We start from the raw sequence: 18,469 nt of genomic DNA, 5'->3' as shown, positions 1-18,469 counted from the left end.
TTGATGGACACTTGGGTTGCTTACATATCTTGGCTATTGTAAACAGTGCTGCTATGAACATTGAGTTGCATGTATCTTTTTGAATTAATGGGTTTTTTTTTTCTAGATATGTGCCCAGGAGTAGAACTGCTTTATCATGTGGTAGTTCCTTTTCTAGTATTTTGAGGACCCCCATAATGTTTTCCATAGTGGTTGAACCATTTTACATTCCCACCAACAGTGTACAGAGTTCCCTTTTCTCTACATCCTTGCCAACATTTATTAATTATAGACTGTTTGATAATAGCTATTCTGACAGGTGTGAGGTGGTATCTTATTGTTAGCCATCTGTATGTCTTCTTTGGAAAAAAATTTCTGTTCAGGTGTTATGGCCATTTTTAATTGAGTTTTTTTTAAAATATTGAATTGTATGAGCTGTTCATATATTTTGGATATTAACCCTTTGTCAGTCATATTATTGGCAAATATTTTCTCCCATTTCCATTGCCTTCTCATTCTATAGGTGGTTTCCTTCACAGTGCAAAGCTTTTTGAGTTTAATTAGGCAGTTCTCATAACAGCTATTGGTAATATAAACTGTTGAAGAAATTAATTTGATATTATATATCAGAGCATTAAAAATGCTTCTTTTCAACAGGATAAACCCTTCCCTTTAAAAATAGATGTTGAAGTTATCATATGCTTCCATATCTGGGTGAAACTTTTGAGTATCAGACTTGTAACTTTACCACCTTTAGCCTTTCTTCATTTGCAGTTGTCCTCTCTGCAATTGTCATGCACTGACCTCTCTGGCTTTCATTGAAGAGTTTAGCACCTGTCACAATATTCTTCTTTTCCATCCCAAGTGCTGTCTTCATTTTGAGTCATTTTGCTGTCCATATAATGTGCACTTTTGTTATTTTATAGGCATAGATCCTTGATTCCTTTCTCATGAATGAGTTTAACAACTATGAGAGCAACTGACTTAACTGGGCAAATGGTACCAATGCAATTCATGGATTTCAGCTTAACCCATAGCATAACCCAGAGGTCCTTTACCATTTCCATATTCAACTCCCATTCCCATTTCCCCTGGTACCAATTCCAGCCTATATCACTCTTCTCAAACCCTTCATCTCATCTGCATGCCCCTTACTTTCACCCTTTCCCTTTGTCTTAAAGAAGCCATCAAACTCCAGCCTTTTTGTTTTATGTAATAGGAAGGGGTGTCACCCTTGTTTCCATGTCATTGCTTAATCTCCTGCTATTCACATTATTACTTACTGTTGTGTAAAAAAGAAACCACCTTGAAAATAAATGACTTGAAATAGAAATATATTATTCCTCGAGGTTTTGTCAGTTGCTTGGGCTCAGCTGGATGGCTGTCTTATGCAATTAGATGAGATTACAGTTAGGTGTTGACCAGGGCTGAGGTCACCTAAGGGCTTGACAAGGCTGGATAACAAAGTTGGCTCCTTTGCATACAGGTCTGGAACCTTAGCTTAGGCATTTCTCTCTCTCCACATGGCCTCTCTATAAGGCTAGTTTCCTCACGGCATGTGCTTACTCGGTAGTTGGTTATCTTATAAAGTGGGTGCCTTCTTCCAGAGCAAGCATTCTAAGAAACTTAGTGGGGAGTGGTAAGGCTTTGACATAGGTCCTAAGAAGTGATGAAGCCATTCAGTGTCAGCTCTGCCTCATTCGACTGTCAGATATAAGGGAAAGAAGCTACTCAACGGTGTATACGGAGTGTAGTTCTTCAGGAAATTATCTTTGGAGGTGAGTTAAAACATCTGCCTTTATAGATCCTAAGAACTTTACAAGCTCATAAGATTAATGTGCATCCTTCTTTTGGCTGCCATCTGCCTACTCATGGTCATCATCCCAAATATACTTTTATTTTCTTGTTTTCCAACTGTACACTTATGTCTAGATTAGGGTATTTATTTCTCATTTATTAATTCTTCTCATCACTATTTAATGAAATTAAAAATTGATAATAATATTGGGAAAAAAGTCCTTTCCACCTGGAAATTTAAAAAGCAAAAGTAATCTTCATTCTTTGGTTAATAATGATAATAAAAAAAATAATGAAAATGCCACATACATATATTTCATAACTCTCATATATAGAACATAGAGGCACACATACTTTTTTTTTTTACATTTTCTTACTGAGTAATAGTCATTTCACAATGTTGTGTCAAATTCTAGTGTAGAGTACAATTTTTCAGTTATACATGAACATACATATATTCATTGTCACATTTTTTTTTGCTATGAGCTACCACAAAATCTTGTATATATTTCCCTGTGCTATACAGTATAATCATGTTTATCTATTCTGTATTTTAAAATCCCAGTCTGTCCCTTCCCACCCCCACCCACTTGGCAACCACAAGTTTGTATTCTATGTCTATGAGTCTGTTTCTGTTTTCTATTTACATTTTGTTTTGTTTTGTTTTTTGTTTTGTTTTTAGATTCCTCATATGAGCGATCTCATATGGTATTTTTCTTTCTCTTTCTGGCTTACTTCACTTAGAATGACATTCTCCAGGAACATCCAAGTTGCTGCAAATGGTGTTATGCTGTCGGTTTTTGTGGCTGAATAGTATTCCTTCGTATAAATATACCACCTCTTCTTTATTCAGTCATCTGTTGATGGACATTTAAGCTGTTTCCATGTCTTGGCTATTGTAAATAGTGCTGCTATGAATATTGGGGTGCAGGTGTCATTTTGAAGTAGGATTCCTTCTGGATATATTCCCAGGAGCAGGATTCCTGGGTCATATGGTAAGTCTATTCCTAGTCTTTTGAGGAATTTCCATACTGTTTTCCACAGTGGCTTTCCTTGCTTCCCTCTCCCACTCTTAATGATTTAGATGTCTATTTTTTACAATTTTGCATTTATTCTTTTTGTAATTCATGGCAGTTATCTCCTTTCCAATTATGAGTTTCTCATTTTTGTAGCATCCTGCTTCTTTTCTATTTAGAGTAGACCTGCCAATATTTCTTTTAGCATGGGTTTAGTGTTGCTAAACTCTTTTAGTTTTTGCTTGTCTGTGAAGTTCTTTATCTCTCCTTCTATTCTAAAGGATAGCCTTGCTGGATAGAGTATCCTAGGCTGCATCTTTTTTTCATTCAGGACTTTGAATATATCTTGCCACTCCCTTCTGGCCTGTAGTGTTTGTGTAGAGAAATCAGCTGAGAGGCTTATGGAGCTTCCCTTGTAACTCACTCTTTGTTTTCCTCTTGCTGCCTTTAGAATCATTTCTTTATCCTTGACTCTGGCCATCTTGATTATGATTTGTCTTGTTGTGAGTCTGTTTGGGTTCTTCCTGTTTGGGACCTTCTGAACCTCCTGTATATCTGATTCCTTTAGGTTTAGGAAGTTTTCAGTCATGATTTCTTCAAATACCTTTTCAATTCCCTTTGTTCTTTCTTCCTCTTCTTTCTTCCACATAATAGGAATCCCTATTATGTGTAGATCGGCATGCTTTATATTATCCCATAGGTCCCTTATATTGTTTTCATTGTTTTTACTTGTTTTTCTCTCAGCTGTTCTGATTGGGTGCTTTCCGTTGTCCTGTCTTCTAGGTCACTAATTCGTTCCTCTGCATTATCTAGCCTGCTTTGTACAGCCTTAGGTCAGCTCTCATCTGAGCAAATGAGTTTACTAATTCTACTTGGTTCTTCTTTATAGCTTCTATTTCATTTTTGACATATTTCATATCTCTAAACACTATTTCTTTTAGTTCCTTCAGTACTTTGATAAGTCCTTTTTTGAAATCTTGATCTAGTAGGCCATCGATGTCTATTTCCTTGACTGTGCTTTCAGGGGATTTCTCTTGATCTTTTAATTGGGAATGGTTCCTCTGCTTCATATTGCTCTTATCTCTCTGGCACTGTGGCTTAAGGAGTATCAGTTATCTAGTTCTCCTGGAGATGGTGTGCTCTTAATGATTTTATCGAGAGGTCTTGTGTCTTCGCCCTGTTTCGCAAACTTAGCTTGCTGTTTTCAGAGGCCCTCTGTTGGCACCCTTGTGGCTGTTGGCTAGCAGATCGTGCCCCTTCCCAACACTGGGTCAGGTGCTGAGCTCTTTCCCTGTGGTCAGGTGGGTCACTCCCCCTCCCCCTCCTGATGCTGTAGTCAGATGCAGTGCTGGGGGGGGGGAGAGGCAGGTGGGCAGATCACGCCCCCTCCCAGCACCGTGGTCAGGTGCTGCATTCCTGCCAGGAAAGCGGGCTGCTTCCCACCCTTTCCTGGTGCCAGTCGCTCCGCTGCTCTGTGCAGCTGCCTGCTCCACCTTGGGTCAACGCTCTGAAGGTGGGCTCAGGGAAGACTGCAGAATGGCCCCACCCCTGCTCTGTGCCAAATCTCAGCTCCTTATATGTCTTGGCAGTGCGAGTTCTCTGAGGTGCCAGGTCAGAAAGATCCTATCTGCCTCAGGGTGTAAACAACTCTCAGTCCTGCCTAGGATGTTGCAGAGCCCCTGGGTGCAGATTCAGGTCCTGGCCACCCCTGCCTGGGCACTGCGCACAGGAGGAGATGGAGGCTGTGGCTGAGTCCCACCTCTCTTCTTGTGAGAAGCACCAGTAATGGCGGTGCAGGTCTGAGGAGACAAAGGCTATGGCACCCCTCCCCACAGGGCACACCAGCCGTGTTGCTTTGCTTTTTTCACAATTTATTGGGGACCGAGGTTGTTCTGCTCCATATCCCCACGCAGCCCCCTGCAGTCCCCTGGGGCTGCCTCAGTGCAGCCGCCCCAGTCCTCCACCCAGCTCCAGTGGCCTGTCCCAGCCCCAGCTGCCAGCTTGCGTCTCAGGTTGTGCATCACGGGGACCCTTTGTGCCTGTTTAACTCAGTTCTGTCAGTCAAGGGGTGCTCAGGGCAGATCTGAGCCTTGGAGGCTCCTCTTCCATCCTGTTGGCCTCTCCGTTGGAGGGGGGAGACCCAGCAAACGAGCGCCAGTCTTCCTTTGCTGCTCCCTCCCTGCGGGATCGGTGCCACACTGTTTTGCTCTTTCTTCTTTCTTTTTTCCTTTTCTCCTACCAGATTTTTGGCGTCTTTGTCTTTCGAAGAGGGCGATGTTCTGTCAGAGTTTGGCAGGTGCTCTGGCTGGCTGAGTGGGTCCGTAGATGTGAGTTTTGGTGTATTTGTGGGAGAGGGTGAGCTACAAGCGTCCTTCTACTCCACCATCTTGCTTCTCTCTGAAGCAGACATACTTCTGAAGAATTGTAGAAAATATTCTCAAAGATACTCCAAAAGTCTTAAGCTCTTTGGATATTAATTGTAAAGGGAAGTAGAAACTGGGGAGAGGGGAGACAGAAGTCAGAGGAAGACCTTTTTTCTGTATATCCTCTCATATTTTCTACATTTTCTACCATTATAAGGTATTAACCATTACACACATGTATACATAAATGGACTATCATACAAATGAGAGCAAAATCACTTATTTAATATTGTGGTGAGAATAAATTAGCTACTAGAATATATTTAAGTCTACACCTGGAATATAAGAAATTAATAAATATTAGCCACATTTTATATATGTATGTATGTATGTATGTATGTATTTAAACTCAAAGATTTTCTTTTGAGAGCCATCCACTTAAGAACCAAGATAACAAGCCTAATAATAATACATTACTTCCAATTTGATAGCTAAACTAGTCAGTCATAAATCAGTTAGGACCAATGGTCTCCTCAAGATATGTTCCAATTGATCAAAAGTACAGAACAAAACTAGGACACTTGAATTTCAGGTTATAAGAGATGATTTTAAAAAAGTAATATTCCATTTTGTGTGATATATACATATCTGTAAATTTGTATATATATATGTGTGTGTGTCTATATATAGAGACACACACATATGTATCACGTTATATATATATATCATTTTATATATATAGATACACACCACACATCATTTTTATCCATTCATCTGTCAACGGATGCTTAGATTGTTTCCATGCCTTGGCTATTGTAGATAATGCTACAGTGAACACAGATAACCTTGAAACAGTGATTTCGTTTCCTTAGGATATATACCCAGAAGTGGAATTGTTAGATCATACATAGTTCTATTTTTAATATTTTGATGACCCTCTGTACTGTTTTCCATAGTAGCTTCACCAACTTACATTTCTATGAAAAGTGTATAAAGGTTTACTTCTCTCTGCATCCTCTATGAAAACCAAACTCATAGAAACAGAGTAAACTGGTGGTTGCCAAAGGAGGAGGGAAATAGATGAAAGTGGTAAAAGTACAAACTTCCAGTCACAAGGTACATAAGTTCGGGGATGTAATGTACAGCACAGTGACTGTGGTTAACACCGCTGCATTGTATACTTGAGAATTGCTAAGAAAGTTGATCTCAAAATCCCTTAACACACACGTGCATACACATACATGCACAACTGTAAGATGTCAACAAACCTATATAGGTAATCATTTTGCAATACGTAAATTCATCAAGCCATCATGCTATACACCTCAAACATACACAATGTTACATGTTAACCATATCTCCATAGAGCTGGGGAAGAAAAGGAAACATTAATAGATTTGTGTACTTTAGTAAAATATACACCATTATATTATATATATCATATGAAGATGACATCAAAACCTAATTTTGAAATTTGTTAACCAAAAGAAGTTTAAGAAGGACAGTGTTTTAAGCTGGTATAAAAAGGAAATAGAACACTTTAGCCAATTTTTGCTAGGAAAATATTTGTCAATTAACTTAACATCAAAATAGTTTTCTCTTATTTCCCATAATGTTATTTAAGGTTTGAGTTGTGGTGGCTAATTCTCAAAAAATTCAGCAATTGTTTGACAATTTCAATCTATTGTACATTGCATATTTTCAACTGATTTTTGTTTTAGATAAATTCCAAGAGAAGTAAGACATTAGTAGTTGATCGACATAAAACTAATTTAGCAATGCCTTTTTAGTGTCCAACCTCTCTACTTTAATCTTAATAATCTTAATAATTTCCCAGACCACTTCAATGACTTTGTGGATAACTATATCAAATTCTTTAATTTCAATTTTTAATGGTCTTTATCATTACATTAATTCAATATTGACACATATAACCACATCTTAAAATATATCAAAATCTAGCACTCTACTACATATGAAACATTAAACATAAATTCATCACTCTTTATCTATGACAACCTATCTATCTTTCCAACTCTGTAAAACTAATATACCTAGTCTTTGACCTTAGGAAACCTTCAGGCCCTGGACCACTCCATTTCCTTATAATCTGTCTGCTTCTTTCTAGATTCCAAAATCTGTCATTTCGATCACTCTGTCACTGTTCCTCTGCCTCTCTCGCTCCTTGCCCTTTGGTTGAAATCTTTGTAAAAGCTTAACTTTGGATTGATTTAAGAGTTTTACCTCTGCTTTTTCACAGGTGAGGACTCCTGAAAAAAAAAAGTAACAAAGTTTTTCTCATGTTTAAAATACCTCCTTTTCACATGGCATCCCTTTTTAGCTTTACCTAGGTGCTAAACTTCTCGTGGAAATGGAACTGCTTTATAGAGGGATAAACATTTACTGCTGCCACTTCAGTACATATTCACTCCTTGTTTTTTCCAGGATGAACAGTGACCCATAAAATGGACCGTTCTTTCTTCATCCTGCTTGTCACTGTTGACCATTCCCTCTGTTAAGTAAGAAACAACTCCTCAGCTTCTGTGACTTTTGTTTTCTCCTGGATTCCATCCTATTTCCTAGATGTTTCTTCTTTGTTTCCTTTGCAGGCTTATGTTTTTCTGCCTTTCCTTAAATATTCACATTTTCCAAGGCTGCTTCACCAGCTCCATGTTGTTTGTACTGTTCACACTGCTGAGGTCACTCAAACCACCTTCATGGTTTCAGTGATCACTAACATGTTGTGTTTTCAGCCCTAAATTCTGCCTTGAACTCAAGACCCAGATCTCCAGCTGGTTCCTGGAAATCTCATTTAAATGTCTTACAGGTGGTCTAAGCTCTACTTGATTTTAAAATGATCCTAGTAATTTTCACCTCAAATCTCTTTCTCAACTATATTCTCTCATTTGGTGAATGGCATGAAAATTTTCTCACTCATTGAAGCTAGAAATAAAGGAGCCATCCCTGACTCCTGTCTCTCACTCACTCTCCATATCCAGTCCCTTCTAGGGTCCTGCAGATACAACTATTTTACTCTCTTCATGCATTTCTGCTGATATTCATCAATTATAATGCTATTAAATGATAATTATTGAAGGCATCATTTCTTTTTTTTCAGGAAAATTTGCGAATATAAGGCTCTCAAAAAGACCATTTGGTGACAAGGACCCTAAAAAATACAGCAGATGACTCTGTTCCTTCCCTCGCTATGCTGTTGCCAAAATATCAGCAGCCTTGAAAGTATCCCCCTGCATAATGGAGGATCTAATGAAACCTTGTCATAATACTGTAGAAAACATACAGATCCCACCTACAGATTTTTATTCCCATGGACAGTATCTACAACTAAGGTGTATAGAGTAGGACTCTGGAGTCAAGGTGTGACCTTGGAAAGTTCATTAAACAGCCTTTTTAGGAAAAAGAAAAATTATAATAGTGGGTAACACTTATTTCATAGGCTTATGTGAGAATTAGGTAAGATATTATGGAGAGGTATAGGTACTAAATATTCATTTTTTCTCATTCTTTTCATTTTCACTTTGAATGCTTGCCTGTATATCTTCTATGTATCAGTCTTGGACTGACTACTCTGAGTGCTGTGTGAAGGGGAGGAAAACCCCTAAAGTGTTATTGACTATGAACATGCATTGAGGTACCGGGTTAATGCTGTGCACATTCTCACTGAGGCACCATCAATGACTGGAAACATGAACATATTAGAAGATCCCATACTTCTGGGCTCTCTATTCTGTTCCATTGGTCTATATGTCTGTTTTTGTACCAGTACCATGCTGTCTTGATGACTGTAGATCTGTAGTATTGTCTGAAGTCTGGGAGAGTTATTCCTCCAGACTCTTTCTCTTCAGTAATGCTTTGGCAATTTCAGGTCTTTGATGGTTCCATATAAATTTCATTATGATGTATTCTTGTTCTGTGAAATATGTCCTGGGTAATTGGATAGGGATTGCATTAAATCTGTAGATTGCCTTGGGCAGTGTGACCATTTTAACAATACTGATTCTTCCAATCCAAGAGCATGGGATATCTTTCCATTTTTTAAAGTCTTCTTTAATTTCCTTCATCAATGGTTTATAGTTTTCTGTGTATAATTCTTTCACCTCCTTTGTTAGATTTATTCCTAGGTATTTTATTACTTTGAGTGCTATTTTAAAGGGGATTGTTTCTTTACTTTCTTCTTCTGTTGATTCATTGTTAGTGTAAAGAAATGCAACTGATTTTTGAACGTTAATCTTGTAAACTGCTACCTTGCTAACCCTAACCCTAACCCACAAACTTTTGGTCAGCTAATCTTCGACAAAGGAGGCAAGAATATACAATGGAATAAAGACAGTCTCTTCAGCAAATGGTGTTGGGAAAACTGGACAGAAGCATGTAAAACAATGAAGCTAGAACACTCCCTTACACCATACACAAAAATAGACTCAAAATGGATCAAAGACTTAAACATAAGACAAGATACAATAAACCTCCTAGAAGAAAATATAGGCAAAACATTATCTGACATACATCTCAAAAATATTCTCCTAGAACAGTCTACTCAAGCAATAGAAATAAAAGCAAGAATAAACAGAGAAAACTCAGAGGAAAAAAATGTGACAATGAATATATATATGTTCACGTATAACTGAAAAATTGTGCTCTACACTGGAATTTGACATAACATTGTAAAATGATTATAAATCAATAAAAAATGTAAAAAAAAATAAACAAATGGGACTTAATGAAACTTACAAGCTTCTGAACAGCAAAGGAAACCATAAGTAAAGCAAAAAGACAACCTACGGAATGGGAGAAAATTTTTGCAAATGAAACTGACAAAGGCTTGATCTCCAGAATATATAAGCAGCTCATACAACTTAATAAGGAACAACCAAACAACCCATTCCAAAGATGGGCAAAAGACCTGAACAAGCAATTCTCCAAGGAAGACATACATATGATCAATAGGCATATGAAAAAATGCTCAATAGCACTAATTATCAGAGAAATGCAAATCAAAACTACAATGAGGTATCACCTCACACCAGTCAGAATGGCCATCATTCAAAAGTCCACAAATGACAAATGCTGGAGAGGCTGTGGAGAAAAGGGAACCCTCCTACACTGCTGTTGGGAATGCAGTTTGGTGCACCCACTGTGGAGAACAGTATGGAGATTCCTCAAAAGACTAGGAATAGACTTACCATGTGACCCAGGAATTCTGCTCCTGGGCATATATCCAGAAGGAACCTTACTTCAGGATGACACCTGCACCCCAATGTTCATAGCAGCACTATTTACAATAGCCAAGACATGGAGACAGCCTAAATGTCCATCAACAGATGACTGGATAAAGAAGAGGTGGTATATTTATACAATGGAATACTACTCAGCCATAAAAACTGACAACACCATTTGCAGTACCATGGATGCTCCTGGAGAATGTCATTCTAAGTGAAGCAAGCCAGAAAGAGAAAGAAAAATACCATATGAGATCGCTCATATGTGGAATCTAAACACACACACACACACACACACACACACACACACACACACACACAAACAAAGCATAAATACAAAACAGAAATAGACTCATAGACATAGAATAAAACTTGTGGTTGCTAAGGGGGCGGAGGGTGGGAAGGGATAGACTAGGATTTCAAAATTGTAGAATAGATAAACAAGATTATACTGTATAGCACAGGGAAATATATAGAAGATCTTATGGTAGCTCACGGAGAAAAAAAATGTGACAATGAGTATATATATATGTTCATGTATAACTGAAAAATTGTGCTCTGCACTGGAATTTGATACAACATTGTAAAATGATTTTAAATCAATAAAAAATGTTAAAAAAAAAAAAGAAGGTCCCATACAAACAACCTCAAGAAAAAAAAAATAATGGTGACTACTTAGTTGAGAAAAGAAACTTAGTAAATCGAAACCAACATATATTTCATCCAATGGCAGAAACCTAGCTCTTCTTGAAACTGTAACAGGAAACATTAGTGGAGAAAATCAGTCATGACAACAACACAGGAAAGAATGACATTAATAAAGAAATAATTGGGGAAGAAGGTATAGCTCTGTGATAGAACACGAGCTTAGCATGTGTGAGGTCCTGGGTTCAGTCCCCAGTATCTCCATTAATAAATAAATTAACTTAATTACCTCCCCAAAAAATTTTTTTAAAAAGAATTCTAATTTTAAAAATTTTGAAAAGAAATAATTGAAGGGATTCGTTGCTTGTCATCCATAAATAAAAATCTTTACTTACAACATGGTTGAAAAGCCAATCGATAACACAAACCAAGACATTCTCCTAAAGAGATGGGGAGGCTATTGTGAGCTATGTGTTAACTGACCTAGAGGAATGTGAGCCATTGCTTGAGTTTTGAAATACAATTTACAGAATCTTTGTGTATCTCATCGATGGTTAAATTTGTATTCCCAGAGAACCATGCTCACAGGTGATCAGTTTAATAGGTCTTTGTAAAAGTTGTGGAACCTCTCAGTGAAGCCTCTTCTGTTTTACTGTAAAAGCTTGAAAGAAAAACATTCTGACTGATTCTTGCATGAGTGGACATGTAAGATAAGCCTTTAAAAAAGCATTGGAATAAGAATTATCCTCATAATTAAAGAAAATTTATTTATTCATTAAGCAACAGGAATGTGAACTTCATGAGCATGTCCTAACTTACCTTAAGAGAAAATTTTCCATGAAAAGAATGGTTGTCCAAATAGCAGAATTTTCAGGAAGGTATAAAAGATCATCTAGGTTTAAATATGGCATAGTTTAATATCAGAATCATAGAGATCTATTTCATACTTAAAAGCGTGGCAATTTGACAGAATGGGGTAATCATGAGTAAAGTCAGTTAATTTATTGGAAAAGATTAAAACAGTTGCATCAATTGATTTGTTGAATTGTATAATCGTTTGACATGTCATCTTTTGTATCATTCTTCTTGTAAATCTGATTTATAAGTGGTACATATGCCTTGAGAGAAAAGGAAATGCTCCAGAGAGAAAAAAGAAAATCCATTTTAGTTATTTTTCAGTACAAGAGGGAAATTAAATCATGATTTACATTAGAAAACCTGTAATTTGGGAAAATGTTTGCTTAGAAAACTGCAAATAGTGTTGAGATTCCAGAAGTTCAAACACTTCTGGTAATGTTTTGATTATATAGGGTAATTAAACCCCTTTGGACTAAAGTGGTTCCTTTTGATTATGCACAAATGGAGGAAGTTTATGGCAGTTTCATCACCTTCCTTTAAACTTTTGATTATTAATAATTGAGCAAATAAGTTTCCACCGCTCTTAGAGTTTTTAACATGCTACTTTAATCTGACCCCCATCCAGGTCTCAGGAGGGCTATTCTGGGCCGTCAGCATTGGTTTGGACTAGCTTGTGCCTCATGGGACTTCATCACTCTCCAAGCTACATCTGAGAGCCTTATACTGACTGATGACTTTTACTGATGGAGGTAAGACTCTCACAGAGCCGTCGGACTATCACTTCAGATCGTAAGTTAAACTGGTGCCTGGATATCTTTTGCGTTCTAGTCTTTGTGCTCTGCCATCTTTATATTTTGATAGTGTCTGTATATAACTTCTTGTTTCTGGAATGATTGATTTTTCTCTTAGAAAGAGAATATTAACATTTTACATTTGAAAATGACCATATGTATAATTCTAAATATGCTTTTTAATATTTAATTAATAAGTAGGCTGAGCTAATAATAGACAATATTATTTTTTTCACCAAGGATTAGAAGAGCATATATTTTCTTGTTCTAAAAAGCTGTCTCAAAATCAACTTCTAAATGATTATTTGACTTTGTTCTATTTAGGGGTATGAGAAAGAGTTATTTGGAATTTCTCTTTTTCAGCTACAAATCCCAGATCAATAATTTGATATTTATTAGAATTCGTAGGCTATTAGATAAGCCTCTCATGAGTTGTTTGTATATGCGTCCTGTATCCCTTGTCAAATAATAGTTCTTAGTTTCTTTTTGTACTCCATATTTACTGAACTATGAATCCATATTCATATTTACAAAGTTGGGTGCCCAGATCTTAAAATAATTGAAGCTGGAAACATACCATTTGAGAGATGTTAAATAGTTTCTAAATTTCAGAGCAGAAGAGGGAATTTAGGCTGGGGATTAAGCCTCTTGTTATGGGAGAGACCAGGTTTGTGAGCATTTTAACCAACTAGATATAAAGCAGGTATCTAATTCATGGTACTCAAGAGACCCAGAACTGGAGAAGTAATTCAAATACAGATGCCTCAGACTGAAATATTAAACTGAGTGTATACTTATTAACAGTATGGCCTAGAAGAGCCCAAAGTATTTCTTCCTAAATGTGGCTTTTGGCTAGACTCTGCCTGAAAGTTAATGTCTGTCATTGACAGATGGGTCTCTCTCTTTCTCTCTCTCTGTCTCTTTTTTTCCCCCTCCACATAGTTGTTCATTGATGATCCAAAGACTAAAAGGGTTTGCAAACATACTCTCCTTCTTACGGTACATTAAAGATGGTGCAGAGAACCTGGTTGTGATGATCTCCAAACTTTGGAAAATGAACCCTTGGCTATTACGATCATTTTTCCTAGATGCCCCCACCCTTGACTACATTTAGGTGTCAGGAGGCAGGTCTTGGACTGAGGTTTTAGATTGAGGGGGCAGGCATGCTGCTCTTCTTTCCATGGCTGGGAACGTGAGTTCTCAAGAGTGGGAACGTGAGTTCTCAAGAGTAAGGACGTGGTCTAAAAGAACTTCAATTGGGAAGAGGTAAAGTAATGTCTATAATGAGTTAGTAGGTAAAATTCTAGGGAGAACTATTTGAGGGACTGAAAAGAATGGACTACTTGTGAAGGGACTATTGGAGAGTTCAGTTTTCTTTTCCTGAATCACAATTACCTTCACTTGGTCTATGGCTTCCACTTGGTCTTAGCTGTGCTTTGGGTGTTGAGAGTCAGGCATGTATCTACTTAAGAGGAAGCGACCCAGAGAGTGTAACGGTGTCATGTACCTTCCTCAGCAAGTCCTCAGTGGTAGGGAAAACTGGAACAAATAATGGTGACTGAAATGACTGTTAGCTTGTGTAAAAAGGAAGGGTGACTCCTGAAGGCTAGAGAAAATGGGACCATCTGGATGACATTAGATTTGAGGAATGTGTAAACATCGTTATCACCATTGTCATCAACAATGATTAACACCTGAAATTTGTGGAGTATTTTTTTGAAAGTACTTTGCCCTAACATCATCTTACTTGCTTTTTATCTGAGACTTTGACTGCAGAGTACTGTTGGGAACTATCTTTTTCACAAGACACCAGTCTAATAATAAAAATAAGACTTCCCAATGTAACTAACCATTTTGAGAAATTTCAGTGCCCCAAAACTGCACATAATGAGAATAATGTACATTAATGAATTTTCTCTATGGGTAAGTACTTTTCTTACATTTATCATTTGCATCATATTAATTTCCTCATACACTTATACACATGTACAAAATACACAAATATATATACATCAATTCACATACATACAAAAATACACATACACAGAAGACACTACATTTACTTTTGCATCTAATGCTCTCAATGACCCTGTGAGATGGGAGCTCTAGTAACCTTCATTGTATAGACAATGGAAATTGTATGGAAACAGAGGTGTAAACAGATTAAACAACTTTATGCTGTGAAGGGGGATTTGAGTCATTTGAATTGCAGGGACTTTTTCCCTAGTCTCTGTGGGACATCAGTTTACTCACACTTTCAAGGGAGTTTCAGAAATAGTTCCCATGTATTAAGATTTGGTTGAAAATATTGAGAGAATCTCTGATTTAAGTTGTACTGCAAGGGAAAACACTTCTCACTTGTTTTATATTTGTCATGTTTAGAGTCACTAGGTATTTATAATATTGGTAAGCAGGGATACATTTAAATGCAATGTCATCTATTTTGCAAGTGTAATATATTTTTGTTACTTGGTTTAAAATTCATCACAGAAGTCATTTTTCTCCCAAGAAATGTCTGAGTACATTAGCTTAAAAGATGGCATTGGTGAGCTGATAGCATACATCTTTCGAAAAGAATGTTCAACTATACTTACTGTGCATTTGTGAGAAATAGTTGTATATTGTATATTCATGGTCTGTATGAGGGGCTAAGCTTGTTTATCTTTCTCTTCCTAACCAGTTTACTATCCCTTCTTTGCAAACCATGAGTCACCTAACTTAGAATGAAAAAAGAGGCTATTTTATAAATTAAAGTTTCTCATATGTAAACGTGGTCCTGTAAGTGAAAATAGAATTTACCATTTTGGGGTATGGGCCATTTCATTCAAGTGAGATGTTTGAAGAGAAGAAAAAATAGTATGATTTATTATTGTACTGCTCTGCCTTGATCACATGATGGAAACTCATGCCATAATTGAAAAGGTCCTGAATATTAACAGACATCATTTTATTCTTCAGTTGTTAAGAGTAAATGCTGTTCTAAGCTTTATATAGCTGTGGGGCTGACTTGGGAAGGGTCTGTAAATGCACCAGGGTTTATGCAGTTTTGATAATTAAAGGAGCTTCCAGTGAGACATTTGACTGAAGAGAAGAAAAAACTATTATGATTTATTGTACTGCTCTGCCTTGATTACATAACGGAAACCCGCATCATGATTGAAAAGGTCCTAAATATTCATGGACATGATTTTTTTTTATTCAGGCGTTAGCCGTAAACATTGCTATAAGCTTTGTGTACCTGTAGGCTGACTTGGGAAGGGCCTGTAAATGGCACCAGGAATTGATGCAGGCTTGATAATTAAAGGAGCAAGTAGGAACAACTACATACAGAAAGGGCAAACGGGGCAGGAGACAGAGAGGCTGAATATGAAGAATTACAAGAGTGGACATGAAGATTAAGTAAAATGGAGATTCCCTGATTTACATTTATTCAGGAAATCAGAAATAACTGCTAGTTATATGACATAATTGACCATGAAAATGTAGGTAGGGAGAGTGGCTTATCCATTAAGAATGCAGTAAATGATGTCTGTGACCCAGGAGCAGGGGTACAGGAGGGGCCCAGAAATAATCAGGAAAGGTGAATCAACACTACTTAGCATGCTGCCTTCTCCTCTAAGGCAGGGAAGCCCTTGCTTGCAGGAAATCTTTTGTTAGGCAGTGAGTGTATGCCTAGTATGAAAGAGAATTTAAATCTTCTAAGTGTTAATACTGAGCAGCCATCAAATAGCCAGAACTAGAACGAAGTAGGTTTCACAAGACCGTCACCAGGAACCCTTGGAAGCAGACTGTTTTGAGGAGTAGAACCTGTTGCAGGAAAAGGAGAAGGAGCTTGAGGAATGATGTTCTAGGTTCTTATAAAGATGAAAACATTTTCAACGTGTACTTGGAAGAGCATTCGTGTTAGAAATCACCTGCCATGTTTGTTAAAAATGCTGATTCCTTGTACCCCACCAAAACTTACTGAAACAGAATTTCCAGGGGATGAGCTCAGGAAACTGCATGCATTAAAAAAAAAAAATCCTTCCAAGTGCTTCTTTCACCCAGTAAGTGAGAATCAGCTTATGAACGCATTTTTGGCTGGAAGGAATCCATACAGAATTCTGAATGTGGTAGTAAATCTGTTGTAAGAGTTAAACAAATGCGTGAGTCAGAGGAGAAATTGCATAGGACCTTTTAAAGAAATAAGGGATTTATTAAAATCAATGGTAACTTAGATCGTTTTGAAAAGGATTCATCACTACTGAGCTAGAGGAAGATTTGGGTGGGAAGGCCCAGGGACTGCAGGTGGAAGAGGTCTTCTCACCTCTATAAGGTCGTAAAGGTTGGTGACGATTTCATTCCAAGAGGTCATAAAGATGTTAGATGGCTGCTATGTGTAGTGCCTGCATTCCTGGACTTGAATTTCAAAAAATGTCAGTGGGTTTTGGTAGATCTCTAGCATTTACTGAGGACTATTCATTTCTGCTCAAGCAAGTGGGAATGTATTACCCATTGTGATTAAAATCTCTGATACAACTCCAGACATTTAATTTTCTGGAAGAAAATCTAGGATTGGCTGAGTATGGTCCCCTGATACCAGCAACAGTTTGAGTGCTTCTGGTTGGTGATTGTGACACTGGAAGAGAATAAATCTATGAAAAAGAAATAGCAGAATATATGGAGGATATTGAATGAAATAAAGAGTGTTTCATAAGGGTTTAGCATCCATTTAGCAGAAACTATGAGAAGTATGTTTGAAAGAATGATAAAACCTTATCTCTTGATTTTAACCTAAATTTTAATATGTGGGAAGAAAAGCTCCTAATAAAACTGCCATACCCTACTGCAAGCAGAAGATGGAAAATCAGAGCCAGATAAAGGAGGACCATGGCAGGAAAAAAAGTTTGTAATTTTTAGATGGACATAACAGACAGTAATACTCCTGGTTCCAGGTACCTGTGTATTAAAGCACACAGTACAAATGATTAGCAAAGTATTCCAGTTTTTAGTACAGGAATGCAAAATGTCTGAGTCTTCAGCTGAAACTCAACTATAGGATGGCGTTAGAAAGGGATAATTTGATCAAAGATCCTAAATCTAATTAAAATAAAGCAGGAACAGTTTTGTAGGAAATGGTTAAATGACTCCTGATGTAGATCACAAAATTGTCATGGAGGTAAGCTACAAATAGGCAACTGAGCTAATTTAACAAATCCTGCAAACATTATTTCCTCAACATAGAGCACAGTTTTTAAAAGAAAATTTTAATTTTTCCCAGATATAGTCCTTGCTAAGATTTTGCTTCATTTTATTCCAGCATTTTTCTTATCTTTTTTACATTATGATTTAATGGGAGATATGAGTTTTAGACTGGATGTTTCATTAATATAATATAACAAGCGTGTTTCTGTATCATTAGTTTTTAATAAATGATATTTTAATGAGTATAATATTATGGATGATCCATAAATATGCTTAATTAATTATCTGTTGTTACACATTTATGTTCTTTTGAATTGTTTTCCTATTATAAGACTGTGATGAAAAGGTTTCATTAAGATAGAATTCTGGAAAAGTAATTATGGTCAAAGAATATAAGCACTTTTTAGTTTCTGAACACAGTCTGAATAATTATTTTCCAGAATTGTCATTTCAACGATAGTCTCACCAGAAGTTTGTGAATGTGTCCATCTCAATGTGCCTTCTTATGTACTAAATATTATAATTTTTTTTACTAATTTGAGAGGCAAATTAATGTACTTAATAAATTGTTCTGAGGCTGAATTTTTATGTTTATT

This window comes from Camelus dromedarius, chromosome 13 (genome assembly GCF_036321535.1).
Source record: "Camelus dromedarius isolate mCamDro1 chromosome 13, mCamDro1.pat, whole genome shotgun sequence".
Classification (NCBI taxonomy): domain Eukaryota; kingdom Metazoa; phylum Chordata; class Mammalia; order Artiodactyla; family Camelidae; genus Camelus; species Camelus dromedarius.
This window is presented reverse-complemented; position numbering follows the sequence as displayed.